We start from the raw sequence: 16,669 nt of genomic DNA, 5'->3' as shown, positions 1-16,669 counted from the left end.
AAGTGAATCACCACAGTCACCTTCAGAGTCACAGACAATGCCATCTTCACTCTGCCCTGACTTTACAGTTGTGGCTACAACATGTGGCAGGTCTCTGTGAAGAGCTTTAGTCAAATACATCTGACGCATTTTCTCGGATGGAGCAGGATGTTTCACAAAACAAGGAAACTGAGCCACTGGGAGACAGGGATACCTGCAAGCCTTGAACCCGCAGGCAGAATGACTCTCTAAAGGCTGTGACAGAACCAATGACAACTAATGAATGTGGAGGATGCTAGTATATTCCTGCCTGATCTCTTTCCTTAGCTTCCAGCTGTCTTATCCTGTAACATGGTGCAATGAGCAATCTGCAGATAATGTAACCATGAATCTTTTACGTGCCACTCCCAAAGTCCAATCCTTTTCTCTAACCTTTCCCTACTGCTTTCAGATATGCAGGAACTGACACTTGCCCAACCCTAGATGGAGTTGAATGGAGAGTACCTATGCAGAAGTGATGGAACGCCCCTCAACCTGATAATAGTAGTCACCAGCTGAATGTTCTGCATGTTCTTTAAAGGCTAGAATGGAGTTGGAATCAGCACATGGTCAACATGTGGTTAGCTAGACCAGGGATTACAGACTCTTCATGCGCCAGCTCACTGGACGGTGACGTTGCAGATGAGTTCCATTCCAAAGGACATCAATGCAGTGGCATTTGGGAAAGCACTGAGGACATACACCCTGTGATGCTGGGAACACTGGGTATTTTCCTAGACAACCTCCTGTCACTATTCAGGGGAACTGAAAAATCCAGCTCCAAGTTAGCAAACGCGATTGCATAGAGCTTGTTCTCTCTGCAGCCTCCATCTTGCCATCCTGCTATGGATCCAAGTCTCTATGACTACAATCTCCACAACTATTGCAGTCTTTGGGTGGGCAGATCACTGAATTCTTTCCTTCGCTGTGTGAATGCAACAATGTTCTCTGTCAACACCAAAAACTTAGCACAACACATCCAAAAATATTCTGCAACACTTTCAGGTACCTTCTCATTTTAAAACAATCTGGGCTGAGCTGGCGACCTGGCCTTTAAATAATAGCACTGCTGGTCCCCCTTGTAGCTGAGCATTTCATTGCTGAATGAGAAGTGAATTCGTTGAATGCAATGAAATGACCCAAATTTGAAAAATGGGTGCTACATCAGCCAGTTGGGTCATGTGATGTTTTGGTTGCAGCACTTCAGCCCCTTACAGTTTTCGTGATGGTGAATGTACGAAACCTTCCTGATTACACATGGGCCTCACTGTAAGAGATTGGCAGGCGAAAGCGTGGCCCAGAATGAAACTCCATCTCCAAAAATGGTACAGATCAGAATTTCTCATCCCATATTCCATACTGAGGTACAAGTAGATGACTTTGTCACTGCTCACCCTGGATGGTTATGATCTCTTGCTGCAGTCTGTTCCTTCTTGCCATCTTTCTCCAGCAGCTCACCCTTCCCTGTATTACCTCTTCACCCGCTTCTTGTCATGTAAAGCCCGAAGAGAATATCCACCATTGCACTCATGTCTGGATGTGCACGGTGGATTACATCCTTCAAACATGGCCTCAGAACCCACTGCAGACATTAGCAACTTTATGGAGTTATAGAAACCACTAGTCATTACTGTAATTGCAGCAATTGACAATATAAACCAAGCAGACAAGTAGAAGTTTACGTTCACTTTGAGTAACACAGGTGAGGGACGCTTCCTGCAGCTAATCATGTGTTGAGCTGTGCAATATTAAGAGAGGTCATTAGCTGGAGTTATGCTCCAAAGTGACAGCACTAGTATCAAATCACTCTGATTTACATCTCAGTCTGCCCACTCTGCATCATTCCAGCAGATATCCCCTACATATGTTCTAATGTCCTTACCAAAATGGTTTTCAGATGAGTGTGAATGAACTGCCAATGTCATTTTGGAGGTAAGATAACATTCACAATGTTGACTAACTGGGCACTAAGGAACAGAATTTTGGGAGCCAAAGCAATTTATTCTTGAAAGTGTACTCAATCTCTGATCAGAATGTTCTTGCTTTCACAGATGGCTGCAGGATGCACATGTATTTTTTCCCAACTGTTAATTAAGCAGCACATTTTCTGTCATGCTATGTTCCTTAAACTTGGAATTGGTCATAGCATAAATCCTATGAAAGAGAGGCCTCAATTTCATTAAATAACAAATTGAGACCACAGCATCTCCCATTTTACATTTCCAATTAGAAGTTGTATTTAGAGCAAATGGCAACTGATTTCATATTTCTAGCATAAACAGGTTAGAAGAAAAATATTGTGGATGCAAAATATCTGCAATAAAAGCAAAAAATCTTCAACTGGTCTGGCACTATCTATGGAGAGAGAAGAACACTTTTTGAGTCCGGTATATTTCTCTCTCCATGGATGCTTTTTCTTTATGTTCATTCACAGGATGATGGTATTACTGGCTAGGCCAGCATTATTGCCCTTCCTAGAAGGCAGTTGAGAGCTAACCACATTGCTGTGGGTCTGGAATCACATGTAGTTTCCTTCCCTAAAAGCCATTGGTGAACAAGATGGGCTTTTCCCCCAACAATGGTCACCATTTGACTCTTAATTCCAGATTTTTTTTTTCCCCTTTTCAGTGAATTCAAATTCCACCATCTGGCTTGGCAGGATTCAAACTCCATATCCACAGAACACTACCACAGTTCCTGGACTAACAGTCCAAGGATAATACCACAAGACCATCACTTCCCTAATAGTGCTGCTGTTGCCATGACCTTCTCTTCATTTAACCAGAGTTCATCTCTCAGCTTGATGATAATGGTAGAGTGTGGGATATGCTGGACTTTAATATGAGAGATTATCATTTAATACAGTTGTGCCTTTGCTGATGGTACATAGCACCTCTTGGTTGTCCAGTGTTGATTGTTAGGTCTGTTTGAAATCTATTCTATTTGGCATGGTGATAAATCCACATGACATGATGGATGGTATCCTCGCTGTGAAAACAGAGCTTTGTCTTCACAAGTACTGTGCAGTGAGCATTCTTACCCATATCGTTATGGATAAATGCATCTGCTGTCAGACCTGCAGAAGATAAACAGGTTATTAGGTTTAATCAAATGATTTGTAATGGAGTTTATACATATCCAGCTCTCAGTGGCTGAACCAGACAAGTAGTTAGTCTGCCTGATAGAAATACAGAAATGAAATACAAACCAAAGTTTCAACATTCCAGCATGCTGAAAGAAGAGACTGATACTGCTTGGCCTGCTGTGTTGATCCAGCCCTGCACCTTGTTGTCTCGGATTCTCCAGCATCTGCAGTTCCTACTATCACTGATATTTTAAACTTTGACCTCTTAGATCAATGGAACAAAAAAGTTCAAATAACTCTATCATAAGCAATGGCAAATTTTTGTTGACCATTCTTTGAAGGTGGATCTTTCCCTGAATTAAATGTGCTTTGTAGGTCAGCTCAATGTAAGGGAATCAAGTACACAACTGTGAGGGCACAAGGGAATATGTTGATGCAGTATTATCTGCAGGCTTTATAACTGTGAAACATTTGCCAAAGTCTAAGCAATAGGTGCTGGCTTGATGATCACTGACATTTCAGCTAATCTGCTTCCTTAATATTGTTTTAAACATGAGTCAAAGCCTTTTGGTGTTAAAAAAAAGCTAAGCACTAAAGTGCAGATCAGGAAATGCACTTCTGGTAAGATTTTATGTTAATGAATCAGAACTACAGAAAATAGGCCCAGGATTTAGCCTTGCATAGCAATAAAATTATACCATATTCATGACCTTTGTTCAGGGGAGAACTCTTTCTCTTCTATGATCAAGTACAGGATGATGTGCTGAGTATTGTTGATCACAAGAAAACTTATGAGCTATATGAAAGATGGGTTAAATGTCCAGATTATTTAATACTTGAAATTATTTGCTTATGGAAGATCATTTAACATATTGACATGGTATCACATCACCAACAGTAATTCTATCTCCATAAATATAAGATGATGGAAGAACAAACTACCATTTGTTGCTCTAAGACATTCAATAATTTATGTACAATTTGTGGGGTGATGAACTCTAAATTTAAAATGAATTGCTAATGAACGTGAACCACAAAGGGAACATGTAGTGCTGTTTGGATCATTCAGTAACATTGATGCCTTTAAGCCACAGGTCATGTTTCAAGCACTCTAGTATCCAATGTAGTCTGACACTGCAGTGCATTTCTGACAGGGCACTAACACAAATGGTATGTAGAAACAGGCTTCAGCGGCTCAGGCATGTTTCATCATTCAATTAGACTGGCATTCCAAATCCACTCATGGAGTGAAATGGTGGGCATTCTGATAATATCACTGACTAGTAAGACCAAAATCTAGGCTACCTAGGTTACCTAGACTACACCTCCTCTCACCCACCTTCCCACAAGGATGTGATCCCCTATTCCCAATTCCTCCGCCTCCGCTGTATCTGCTCCCAAGATGAGACCTTCCACTCCCAGATGTCCTCGTTTCTCAAGGACCGCAATTTCCACCCCCACAAAGTGGTCGAAAACACCCTCAACTGCATCTCTTGCATTTCCCGCACCTCATCCCTCACACCCCCTCCCCGCATTAAAAACAAAGGCAGAATTCCCCTTGTCCTCACCAATCACCCCATTAACCTCCAGATTCAACGCATCATTCTCCACCACTTCCGCCACCAGCAATCTGACCCACTACCAAGGATATATTTCCCTCCCCACCCTTATCTACCTTCCGGAGGGACCACTCTCTCTGCGACTCCCTCATCCGCTCCACACTTCCCACTAGCCCCACCACCCCCAGCACCTTTCCTTGCAACCGCAGGAGGTGCTACACCTGCCCCCACACCTCCCCCCTCACCTCCATTCCAGGCCCCAAGAAAACTTTCCACACTAAACAGATGTTCACCTGCACATCCGCTAATATGGTCTATTGTGTCCGCTATTCCCGATGTGGCCTCCTCTACATCATTGGGACCAAGCAGAGGCTCGGAGACCGCTTTGTGGAGCACCTACGCTCGGCTTGTGACAAACGACAACACCTCCCAGTCGCGAACCACTTCAACTCCCCCTCCCACTCTCTGGACAACATGTCCATCCTGGGCCTCCTCTGGTGTCACAATGATGCCACCCGAAAACTGAAAGAACAACACCTCATGTTCTGTGTTGGAAGCCTACAAGCCAATGGTCTCAATGTGGACTTTACTAGCTTCAAAATCTCCCCACCCCCAACTTCATCCCAAGACCAGCAGCCCCCTCGTCCCCGCCTCCTTGGCCTGTCCGTCTTCTCTCCCACCTATACACTCCCCCTACCTCACTGACCAATCCCCATCCCACTTCCTACCTACACTCACCTTTACTAGCTTCATCTCCACCTCCTTGACCTGTCCATCTTTTCTCCACCTATCCGCTCCACTATCTACCTTCTATCACCCACCCTTCACTTTATTTCAGAGTCCCCTTCCCCTCCCCCATTTCTGAAGAAGGGTCCAGACCCAAAACGTCAGCTTTCCTGCTCCTCTGATGCTGCCTGGCCTGCTGTGTTCATCCAGCTCCACACCTTGTTATATCAAAATCTAGGCAATGCTTTTAGGAATCTGGTTTGAATCCGACCACAGCAACTGGTGAAAATTCACTAATTAATTGTGAATTCAAATCTAGTTATAGTACTGGTGGCCACAGAACATTTTTCATTCATGGGACGTGGGTATTGCTGGCTGGTCAGCATTTAATGCCCGACCCTAGTGCCCTTGGTCAGCATTTAATGCCCAACCCTAGTCCCTTGAGAAGGTGGTGGGGATGAGCTGCTTCTGCTTCACACTTCTGCTACAGAGTGTCAGTGGTGGAGAGGGTCGTTGCTTGTGGATGTGTTCTCAATCAAATGGGCTGCTTTATGTGAAGCTTCCAGACACGTGGGGAGTATTCCTTCCCAATTTTGACTTATGCCTTGTAGATAGGGAGTCAGGAGGTAAGATACTTGCCGCAGTATTGCTAGCCTCTGGCCTGCTCTTATAGCCACCACGTTTATATGGCTAGTCCACTTCAATTTCTGGTCAATTGTAATCCACAGGATGTTGAAAAGGGGGATTAAGTGATGGTTAATACTATTAAATGTCAAGGAGTGATGGTTAGATTGTCAGTTATTGGAGATGGTCATAGTCTGGCATTTGTGCAGCCTGAATGTTACTTGCCACTTGTCATCCTGGATATTGTCTCGATTTTGCTGCATTTAAACATGGGCTACATTCGTATCTGAAGAGTCATAAATGTTGCTGAACATTGTGCGATCGTCGGTGAACATTCCCATCATTGTAGAATTCATCAAGTTTACCAACACCAAGTAGGGAATGAAAACCATTCAGATCTAATCATGAGTCCAGATGAACAGCAATATGTTTGACTCTTAACTGCCCTCTGAAATGATATTGCAAGCCATGCAGTTCAATGGCAAAAGGGGTGGCATGGCAGCTCAGTAGTTAGCACTGCTACCTCACAGCATCAGGGATCCAGGTTCAATTCCAGCCTCAGGTGACTGTCTGTGTGGAGTTTGCACATTCTCCCCGTTTCTGTATGGTTTTCAGCTTGGTGCTTCGATTTCCTCCGACAGCCCAAAGATGAGCAAGTTAGGTGGATTGGGCATGCTAAATTACCCAAAGTGAACAGGGATGTGTAGGTTAGGTGTGTTCGCCATGGGAAATGTAGGGTTACAGGGGATGGGTCTGGGTGGGGTGCTTTATGGAGGGTTGGTGTGGACTTGTTAGGCTGAATGACCTGTTTCCATACTGTAAGAATTCTATGGATTTATGGATGGGCATCTAAAGTGCCAGTGACATCCACATTCCAAGAAGGGAAACAAAAACAATTGCAGATTGCTAATTGAAATGCTAATCTGTCTTGAATTTCAAGTGGCTGAGTCCACAAGGTTATTGGCAGATTTCTACTCTCTATGTGAAAAAGTGCTTCGAATTTCACTCCTATATAGCATAGCTCAGTTCTTCCGCATTTTGTGATCAGAGGAAATTATTTCTCTGCTTTAATGAATATTTTCATTGAAGCACGTTATCTCAACTTTTTACAATACAGAAGGAATCCGTTCATTCAGTTTTGTCCGCACCAGTCCTTCAAATGAGCATCTCAATGAGTACCATTCTGTCTTCTCCCTGTAACCTTGCATTTATTTCTTTACAGTTGACTGTCCAATTTTCTTTCAAATTCCACGATTGAACCTGCCTCCAACATAATGTCATCCCAGATCCTAGCCGCTTGCTGCATGCTAAAAAATTTTTCCTCATAACATTTTTTTTTGCTCCCTTTGTTAATTACTTTACATCTGTGCCTTCCTAATCTTGATCCTTTCACAAGTAGGAATAGTTTTTCCCTATTTACTCTGCTCAAATTTCTTGTGATTTAGAATACTTCAATCGGATTGGTTGGCAAGGAGCATGGTCAGTGTGAATAAGACTACAGCAGTGTGAAATGAAGGCTGAGTGAGTTAATGACTGTACTGTTGGAAATTTGGTTCAAAAAGGGACAGAGGTGCTTTAACCATGGTTTACTGCAAGAAGTAAACTCTCCAGAGCGAGAGGGGTAAAAAAAGGTATGGATCAAGAGGCCATCCTGCAGTGAGACCAGCATGTTTCAAATCCACTTGCAAAAATATACCATCTTCAACTGCAAGCACGGACATATTTTTGCACTCAACTATTTCTAACTATTCATTAGCAATGGATCAGAGCAAAGCACAAAGCAGAGTTAATTGCAGTTTACTGGGTTAGTGAGAAACCTGGGCCAGCTGGTGTGCACAGAGCTTTTTGATTCGGAGGCGAATTGAAGTGAGGGCCAACAACAAGTCTTGCTCTACTCACAAATGCTCCGTCCTGTGGTCTCTCACATAGCTGGCAAAAGTATGTTCTCACAAACAGAAATAGTATATGAATATGAAGCTGTACATCTTGACATCCTTGTCTGTGCTGACGGAAACACTTCAAGTGAACTGGCTCTTGCCAAAGGTCAGTTTTGGCCTAAAACCTTGAAGTTTATCTGTGATGTTCAGAATTATTTCTGAATGTCTGCAAGATATGCCAGTTTAGCCTACCAGTAATCATCAGACAGTAAGACTTTATAAGGAAGCCCATGCACTTTTGGAAATGCTTCAGTTCTCTCCAGTGCTCATGAATACAGGAGAGAATCCTTCCCCATAATAACCATTGCACCTTAGTGTTTAACACAAAACTCTGATGCCTCTCCCCATCTCTGCATACTAAATAGTGAACATGTGGTCTCAATGGCTGTGATTTTATCCAGCTCACAATTTTCACAGTTTACGCTAATGCTGTAGTTAACTCTGGTGACACTATTTTGGCTACAAGTGCTTTATGGTGGAGAATGCAAAGGGTGATCTGAATGTCAGGATTTTGCTTGTTATCTCACTGATAAATCCTTTGACTCTCCCTGTCATAGAGGATACTCTATCAGTGCAAATCCACCAACACAACTTTGTTTTCCTTCAAGTAGGTATCTGTTATCCAAAATATTTTTCCACCAGTCACTTAGTAGACCTGTTTAAAAGAAAAATTCTCCTCATTGGAGATGCTATCAACAAATCAGCCATTGGTCAGTAATGAGCGATGTCCACTTATATATATGGAATCCTCCATTTGTAGAGCAAATTTCCTTCTATTAACTAACTTTTCTTGCGGCACCTTCTTGATGTCAGCTGACATGTCATCAACTCGCTGCTCAACTATATTATCATCAAGAGCAATTCTGTCAATCTTTTTTGTAGCATCTACTCCTGACATCAAATAATGATTTTCTTTTTCTGTGTAAGCATGACTAAGCCTATGGTATGGGGCTCCTTTGATTTTGCTACAAGTTCAGTCACCACGCAACTAGCCTGTTGAGCTTTATCTGATAGCCGCGCACACTCTAGTGGGTCTGCTTGATGTTTTGTTCCCTCTTGCAATCTCTTGCAGTGTTGAATGTGTTTGTTCACAAGAGGTAGATGCTTTTTGTAAATGGTGTCTTAATTTAATTGGTACATCAGAGTGCTTGCCAACATCCCCCTGCAGATGAGCCATTCAGGTAAGTGACAAGCAGCATCTCCTATCCGTGAAAACCCAAAGGCCAGATAGCTGTCATTGTACAGTGTGTCAACAGTTCTTGCTTTTTTTTTGCTCTGGGATTCAAATGTTTCATCAATGGAATTAGCACAGAAATTGCCTCTTTTGACAAGGAACTTCTTCCTTGAATCTAACACATGGATGAGTGGTGTAAGTTTCAAAAATAACTTCCTAAAATATTCACTTCAAAACCCATGGTAAATTGTGTCCAGGCAGGCAGGCAGGCCAGTTCAAAAATCATTTCAATTGTGCACCTCTTTACTGCTTATGCACGGTTTGTTGTCATATCAAACGTTTGGTCCGATGCATGCATTGTACTAAATCTTTGTCAGAAGCCATTATATAATGTGGTGCTGCTCTCTACAATCTTAGGGCAGAGCAGTTGAAAACTTCTACACTCAGCTGATATCAGATATAGAGAGAATGCCTGAGAAGAGACGTTGTGTAAGTCAGGCCTGTATTCATTGGAATTTAGAAGAATGAAAGGCAACGTTATTGAAATGTATAAAATTCTTAGGGAACTCAACAAGGTAGATGCTGGAAGGTTTCTTTTTCCCTTTGTGGGAGAGTCTGGAACCAAAGCACATTATCTTAGAATAAGGGGTCGCACATTTTAAGACAGAGTTGAGGAAGAATTTCTTCTCTCAGATGGTAGTGAATCTGTGGAATTTTCTTACTGCACAAAACGCAATGCCCAGAAATGAACGTAGCATTCTAGGTGAGGCTGCACCAGTGAGATTCAACAAACCCTCCTTGCTCTTGTAGTCTATGTCCCTATTAATAAATCCCAGAACATTATGTTTTACCTGCTATCTCTAACAGGCCTGCAATTTTTGATGATGTATACACATATACATTCAGGTCTCGCTACTCCTCTGGCCCTTTACAATTGTATCCTTTATTTTACATTGTTTTCCATGTTCTTCCTCTCGAAATATATCACAACATAATTCTCCGTATTGAATTTCACTGCCTCTATTTGCCCACTCCACCAACTTTGCCTATTATTATGACCAGGATCTAGGCAAGTCTCCCCAATTTATTATGGTTCCATATGGGGTGTCCCAAATTGTCAAGATTTCAGCTAAGGAGCGATAAACTGGCTGCCTTTTGTATACACCTGCCTCAGCATGATTGGACTGTTCAGACACACACCCCTGGGGTCACCTGACCAAACTTCCAAGGTAAAAGGGCTCCATTGTTGAGTAGATTCCCTCGGATCCAGCCATGAAACCTAGCACAACACTGCGACATAGTGGAAGGAAAAGAAAATAAAACCTCTTTGAGGGCACTTTGATGACACATTGCATCTCACATTTGTATAAATGCTCATAATTTTGCAGCACATCTGTTTGTCTGAGTCTCTGTCTAGCCCAATGTGACTTTGCCAGCATAATGCCTGACTTCATGTGCATACAGGATGTACCATCCATCTGCTGAGAGCTTGCTGCAGTATGCGAAAACAAGATGAACAAGGCGTATATAGGGCAATTGGTTCTTTTGTCACCGTTGTCCTTGGTAGTGAAACACCCTCCCTATTCTTTCCCCCATAAGTCTGTGTCCAGTGTGGTACATGGATCAGCGTGTAAAGTTCTTGTTCTCCAAAGGGCATCACATCAGGGTCTTGTAGCACCTCTCTCACATTTTCAGACAATTACCCTGCCCACCCAGGCTGTGATCACAGCCATTTACTTCTCATTGCATACTTTTGATTTCCAACATGATAGCAGGTCACGGATAGTGAGCCCTCCCCTTCCTGATAGCTTGTCCTGTGAACTCCATAGATTTCGCACCTCCCCAGGTCCCCACCCAACATGTCGAGAAATTATGCAATCTGTTTTAATTATTCAGTTCTTAATTCCCTAATATAATGCGGGGGAATCTGCATTGCACACCTCTAACGTAAGTATATCCTGCCTGAGATGCAGTGCACAAAACTGAATACAAATCTAAAATGAGCAAGGCCTTGTAAAGTTTGAAATATAACTTCCTTTCTGTTATATTTCTATTTACTTGAGATAGTGAATAGTAAGTACTTGGAAGGTATTGTTTTTTTTTTGGTAATCTTTTGTATTAGTGCACTGTCAATGGTTTGCGTACTTGAATACCCAAATCCCTTTGATGCTCCATAGTTCCTCATCTTTCATCTGTAAGGAATGTATTTCAGTTAGTCTTTCTTGGATGCAATGTGGATGAAATCTCACAACTCACATTGAAATCCAGCTACCACTGTTCTGCACACTCCTTTTAATCTGTCTTTGCCCTTTAATGCCTTATTGTTTCTATTTGCAAATCTTACATTGTCTTCTACTTAAATCTCAACATTTGGACACATAAACTCTATTCTTTCAGCTAAGTTACAAATATACATGGTGACAAGCTGAAGTCCCACTGTACAGTAGGAAATGCCATTGATCACAACCCTCCAATCAGAAAATATTCTTTTTTATTCTTACATTTCACGTTCTACTGAAGACAATTGCCAATCCATGTCACAAGGTTGTCTCCAATTCTATGCTTTTACTATTGTTATTATTCATTGTGAAAAAATCTTACGTCCTCTGAAAGTCCATATAAATAGTATTCATACAAATTCACTTCTTTAGCTTAGTTGATTTTCCACTTAGGAAAATCAACCTAAATTAGGATTGAAATAGTACAAAATACATAGCACCAAATTGAAACTCAATAGTCTGCAGCAGTGAAAAGGTTGTTAGTTTCGTTTGCTGTGAGATTTATTTGGGCACTGTTAGGAGTTACACAGAAAGATTTACAGGGATTTGGTAATGGCAATGCTATCATAGCAGAGATTTGTAAGTGGGGAGGGCTGCACATCCTTGAATAAATTTGTCTTCATAGAATCCCTGCAGTATGGAAACAGGCCCTTTGGCCCAATAAGTCCACACAGACCCTCAGAGCATCCCACCCAGACCCATCCACCTATAACCCACCTACAATTTAGCTTGACCAATCCACCTAGCCTGCACGCCTTTGGACTGTGGGAGGAAACCAGAGCACCCGGAGGAAACCTGGAGAATGTGCAAACTCCACACAGACAGTCGTCCAAAGCTGGAATCAAACCCGGGTCTCTGGCACTGTGAGGCAGCAGTGCTAACCACTGAGCTACCCTGCCACCCCATTTTTAAAGGCATGGCATGGCAGTATGAGTCATTGACAGCATTCTTGGTTGTTCCTCAGCTGAAAATTTTTCCCATGATCTGTAAGTCCAGCTTCTGGCTGCAGGTAGAACTGAATTATTTCTTTTTGTAGCATTGTTGAAGGGTTACCTTGAAGTAATTCGACCGTGATCTACAGCTAGGGAAATGTAGGTACTAATGGGTAGGAACAAGTTACCTAAGATGTTTGTTTAGCCTGGCATCAGTGTGGTAGGCATCATCATCTATCCTCATCAAAGCAGAGGACCAGAGGAGACAAAAAATGGATACCTCGATAGTTGCTCAATTTGTTAAAACAATTTGAGAAGTGCATTAAATTAATTTTAAAATTCTTAGCTATCACTTAGAAATACTAAAATAGAAACCAAAGAAAACTTTGAAAAGGAAAATATTTTACCTTTATAAAGAACATTAAAATTTTACGAAGGTTTAATGACAGCTTGCTCTAAGAGTCTTGACATCCTCGTGCATGAAGTGCCTATGGGTTGCCACAAGCAGGCATCATCATGCTTCCTGAGATGGTCTTTACTAACAAACCCACTGCTTTCATTTGCCTGGAGCAAGGAACCGATAAGTTAGACAGTGCAGGCCAAAGCAAAATGCTGTTGAAGTGTTTTTCTAAGCAGGAAGCAAGAATATATCAGACCTCAACATTCTGTTTTCTTCCATTAGTCAACAGGGTAGCATTGAAAATGAACAGTATAACAAAGGAAAGTGCAACGCATTCTAACAGTGATTTAAGATGTAAAAGATTCTAATGACACTGGTAAAGCAGTACAAAGGGCAAACATTTTTTCTGAGTTTTGTTACTAATTCTGACTTTCTTTCTACATGTAGATTCAAACAAAGAAGGTCTTTAAAAAGGCATTTGCAGCAATTAATTTACTATACAAGCTAAGGGTGAAATGTGAGTGCAAGAGAAATTTGATTACTTCATAATCTGTTCCATGAATATTATACCCCTATGGAATGCTTGTTTACAGATGTTTCTAGTATATGCAGATTCTTGTTAAATATTACATAATGCACCAGAAATTATTGCCAATATTATTGATCAGGCTGTTTATCTGACATTCAGTGCAGGATCACTGAAATATTAGGAAAATTAAGCTATTGCTTTTGGATCCCATTCTGAATTCCATTCCCTGGCTACCAACTTTGTCCTTCTCTCTGTCAACAGATAAAGCCAGACTGTTCATAACCTTGGTGTCACAGTTTATACGATGAATACCTTCTGCCAAAAAGTTCTTTGAACAAGTTTTTGTCATAATATCTCGTATGTATCTTGGTGTAAAATTTTGTGTAGTAACTTTCCTGTGAAACATGTTGGGATGTTTCATTATGTAAACAGTGGTGTATAAGTCCAAGTTCATGGTTATGCTTTTCTAACTTACCTTAAAGTTGATATGTTTCACATTGGAGATTACATGGCCAGATTTTCCCATTAGAGATGGGGATCAGCAGTCAGGAATGATCTTGTATTGCTTTCCCACCTCCTTATCCAAGAGCCCTAATTGTCCTGGAGATGGGTCTGTCCCTCACTTTGGCAGACCCAATGTGGAAATAGAACAAGGTTGTGCTGCCATAAGTGCATTAGCCATTTTCATTGCCTTGCCATCTCTTGTCTGTATCAATTTGGAATGAAACATTCCCATTCGAGCATTTCAGTCTTCTCCCTACCCCTTCTAATAGATATTGTTTTATAAAATCACCAAAGTTGCACTTGTAGCTACCCAACTCTGGAATAGTGCATTGTTAGGCTTTCCTTTCTGTTGATTGGTATTTCACTGGTTGGACCACATGCCTGAGGAATCTGTGAGCTTTTTAATTAGCTTTACAATAGCCACTGAACTTCCTGAACTAATTGCATTTTATTTTATACCCAAAACTATTTAATTCAAGGAAAATAGTTCTCCCTTAAGATTCTATACAGCCTCCATTAAGACCTATAAGGGGCTTTCTGGTTTTCAGAAAATTTTCATCAACATTATTAGGGATTTTTTTTTAATATGCATTGACTGTACTCCCAACACCATTATTCAATTCACAATGTGAAAGGAATCCATATGTACAATTGTTTGCATTCAGAACAAGAGAGGTTGATTGGCATTTATTAACAATTATCACCTTAGTGAATGTATATGTATACTGTTAATTATCAGTTTTAATTACCAGACTTACCAAACCATGACCAATTTAATGAGTAATTGGCACACAAATATGACTTCTTCATGAAAATCACAGGGGTACTTTCCTCAAAGATAAGTGGAGTGGTGCAAATTGGTGTCGGTTTTTCCTTGCAATAACTTACTGGCAAAAGTTTGCATTAGAAATAGCTTGCATTGTCAGAGAGCAATATATTTGGAAGAAAATCTGGCTGTTATGTTTGTTTATGCTAAAAGGATTTAAATTTCACCTATTCACAAATGTGGTGCTGTATTTTAATTCTCACTTTAAGTAGCAAACTTGGAATGCCTGAAAACAAACAAAAATTATAACCAAATGCATCTATAGCTTTTGTTTCCATTGCAACCTTTTAGTACTCCTCAATACACAGATATTAAGAATCAGCTCAACAGTGTGCCACATAGGAATTTTTCTTTTGAATGATGGCTATTTTAATGCTTTCATTTTAAAAGCCTAAAATTTGGGTGGAATATTACCAGGCTTTGACTGGCGTGGATGATAAAGTTTTTTTTTAGAGTTAGAATTTTATGGAATCCCTGCAGCATGGAAAGATGCCATTCAGTCCATTGAGTCTGCATGGACCCTTTGATGAGCATCTCACCCAGACCCTCCCCTACCCTATAACCCACATTTACCCGGCTAAATCCACCTAGCCTGCACATTTAGGACACTATGGGCAACTTAGCATGGCCAAGCCATCTAACCTGCACATCTTTGGACTGTGGGAGGAAGCCTACACAGACATGGGGATAACATATAAACTCCACGCAGACGGCTACCCAAGGTGAGTTGAACCCAGGTCCATGGTGCTGTGAGGCAGTGGTGCTAACCACTGAGTCACCTTGCCACCCCTATGGTGACCCTAACGTGTATCATAGGCATGCCTCTGACCATGCTGAGATGAGCAGCAGGGTGAGCTGTTTGGCAAGGTCCATCTCGACATCAGGGTCATCTCAGCGGAGTTTGTTCACTTTTCTTAAACATAATGGCAACATTCTAATCAGCCAGCAGTGAGTTCTCAATTGACAATCATTATTCTTACTAAGCTTACAATCATACACCATTTCACTCTAGCACCTGCACTATGTGGCATCAGCATTGGCACCAAACAAACAGCATCAGCAGGAAGCAGTAGGCCATATCTCCAAATCCCAGTGGAGTAAACCCTCACAGCACCAGAGACCCGGGTTCGATTCCAGCCTCGGGCAACTGTCTGTGTGGAGTTTGCACATTCTCCCCGTGTCTGCGTGTGTTTCCTCCAGGTGTTCCGTTTTCCTCCCACAGTCCAAAGATGTGCAGGCTAGGTGGATTGGCCATGCTAAATTTCCCATAGTGTTCAGGGATATGTAGATTAGGGGGATGGGTCTGTGTGGGATGCTCTGAGGTTAGGTGTGGACTTGTTGGGCCGAAGGGCCTGTTTCCACACTGTAGGGATTCTATGATTCCTTTAAACCGCAGTAAAGTCCATGGGGGTTGGCGGGGTGGGGTGGGCAAACCCACTTAGTCAAAAGCAGACCCCAAACCAGTCTCAGGCTTCAACACAGTCAGGTGTCCAGTCAGGGTGGCATTACACAGGGGGACTGCTGTACTGACAAAGTGGGTCATTGTCACTCCTTTGTCTCCATAGGGGCCAACCTTTTGTGGAGGGAGGACGGTCACATCTGCAACCACCAGCCAGGGATCTGGGAAGGTCCAGCTACATGAGGGGGTGAACTGCACCCTGTCGTTTCCATTCACATAGAATAACAGGAGGGTGGGGAGATGGTGAAGACAGGATCTGGGGACGGGGAGTGCAGGTAGATAGTTTCAGTCATATATATACAGCTTGGGGGATGACCTGGCGATACGTGAAGCCTGTGAGCTTAATGGAATAGGCAGCTAGAAAGGAGAACCTGGATGTAGGGGGTCTCAGTGGCACATTAATGCTGAAACTGAAAACTACTCGCAGAGGACCACTCACTGTCGTACCAATCATGAAGCATAAAAAGAGCCCTCAGTGTTGAGGAGAATGGCTGCAAAGATCCTCACAATGGATGAGATAACTGAGCTGACTTATGAAGGAGTCTGAGATAACACAGTGTGGAGCTGGAGGAACACAGCAGGCCAGGCAGCATCAGAGGAGCAGGAAAGCTGACGTT

The sequence above is a fragment of the Rhincodon typus genome, chromosome 1 (genome assembly GCF_021869965.1).
Source record: "Rhincodon typus isolate 14 chromosome 1, sRhiTyp1.1, whole genome shotgun sequence".
NCBI lineage: Eukaryota > Metazoa > Chordata > Chondrichthyes > Orectolobiformes > Rhincodontidae > Rhincodon > Rhincodon typus.
The sequence above is the reverse complement of the archived record's forward strand: the minus strand, read 5'-3'. Positions refer to the sequence as shown.